Consider the following 2230-nt stretch of genomic DNA (forward strand, 5'->3'; position numbering starts at 1 on the left):
CTTCTCGATACGGTGAGGCAAGACCAAGGCACCCAGTTGACCTCCAGGTCTTAAGTTCCATCGCTGTATTGTTTTTTTTTTTTTTTTTTTTTTTTTTTTTTTTTTTTTTAATATTCCGAGAGGCTACTCGAACTCTCATTAAGGGGAACAGTGACACTTACTGAGGTTTTTATGATCATTTTCAAAAGTATTCTAATCTTTGTTTATTTTCGGTGTGTCAACACTTGATGTAAGTCACTCTTTAGGGCATTTTTTAAAGTAAGGATTTTAATTATTTTAATGTGTATTGCATCATTTATCAACTAATTGGAAGAAATCATAGGTGTCTGTACAGGCACATATACACACAAACATCACTTCAAAACTAACCAAAGAAAATTATTTTAAAAAATGAAACAAAACAAATTAATATAAAAATCAAACACATTACACTTAGGTCATCCTCGGTAATGAAAACAATCTCACAAAATAAAAGGAAAATTTTTAACATAAGGATAAGAATAAGCCAGATTTTCAGAGCAGATGCTTCGCCGGGTGTGTGCTGACCCATGAGAGAGAATGTGCCATCGAATGTTGACTCGACCTGAGCTTGGCCCTCCTTACCCACCGTAGTGCCCAGGGACGGCAGTGAGTGCCAGGCGTCAGTGGAAACTCACGAGCTTGGTAGGACGGGGCTCGATCTGCTGACCACGGGGATAAATAAAGCTTAACAGGTTCCCCGCTGTGTTACGGTTTTGTTGCTGGTTAAGTTAGTGTGACGGTATTGTTATGGCTTCACCCACTGTTTTTAATTATGCATGTGCAGAACATAACCTCTTAGGTAAGTGCCCAGTTATGGATTATATTTCTAATCAATTCTTGATATACCGATTATCTTAAGTGGAAAATAAGGGTAAGGACCAATAAAAAAACATAATGGAAAAAACGTAGTTTTATCTACTTTTTTTAATGATACACCATTCCATTTAAGAGTAATATCAATAATGCCAATAATAATGATGATAATACATATATTGATGAATTTATGATCTATAGCGCGTTTTATTCACACACACACACACACACACACACACACTGGTATATTTCTGTATGTGTGTTATGACATCACTATAAAATGTCAGGCGAATGCAATTTGTCACTTGAATAAATGTTTTGAGAAATGAAAAAAAGAAAAAAAAAAACCAAGATTAATATTTGGATTGTTTTATATTTCGGTAAGAAAATGAATAACATGAATAACAATATTGATCGTATACTTCTCGAATAATGAAAGCAAATTATGACGGTGAGCATAAATAAAAAATAAAAACAACTATATATCATGAAACATATATTTTTTGTACCATTTATGAGCATCGGCAAGTTCCGTTTTGTATCAGCAATCGCAAATCCTACAAAATCAACAATATTACGAAGAAGCACAATAGAACTCGACCTTTCCTGGCGTCAGGTCATCCTTCCCAACGTCCCAAACACACTCAACTAAGGACACGAAGGAGGAGGACCCTTCCTTCTTCATCCTTCTCTTCCTTCTTCATCCTTCCCTCCCTTCCCAATCTGCAACACACGACTACATCAATCCTTCTTATACACGTTTAAATGAGGAAAGGAGGAGGCGCTCCATGTGTGTGGGGGGAGAGAGAGAGAGAGAGAGAGAGAGAGAGAGAGAGAGAGAGAGAGAGAGAGAGAGAGAGAGAGAGAGAGAGAGAGAGAGAGAGAGAGAGAGAGAGAGAGAAAGAGAGAGAAAGAGAGAGAAAGAGAGAGAAAGAGAGAGAAAGAAAGAAAAAAAAATCCTTCCTTACAACGCACCTAAACCCAATAACAGCGAACAAAGGACAGAAGGTTTTTTTTTTTCCTTTTTCCTTTAACAAGAGACAAATCCTCAATCGTTCCCTTTGCGCGATCAATCAGCTGATGACGAAGGCGCTCCTTTTAAAAGCCTCCGTCGCCTTTCCAACGCATCTAGCACACTGGACCAAGGGAAGCTGGGTTCTCCCTTGAACAACAAATACGCTAACTACTCTTATACATGTGGAAATGACGAAGAAGGGGCTCTTTTCAAAACTTTCCATCCCCTTGCAACACACACCGAAAGAAGGGTTCTCTTTCTAACATGAAAACAATCAATTATTCCTATACACGTTTTAAATGAAGATGTAAGAGCTCTGCTACTAAAAATCTTCATTTCTCCTAAAATGCCCCTCGCACATAGGACCAAAGACATGAGAAC

This window comes from Penaeus japonicus, unplaced genomic scaffold, assembly GCF_977035675.1.
Source record: "Penaeus japonicus unplaced genomic scaffold, GWHDUDI00000001_assembly GWHDUDI00000025, whole genome shotgun sequence".
Lineage (NCBI taxonomy): Eukaryota > Metazoa > Arthropoda > Malacostraca > Decapoda > Penaeidae > Penaeus > Penaeus japonicus.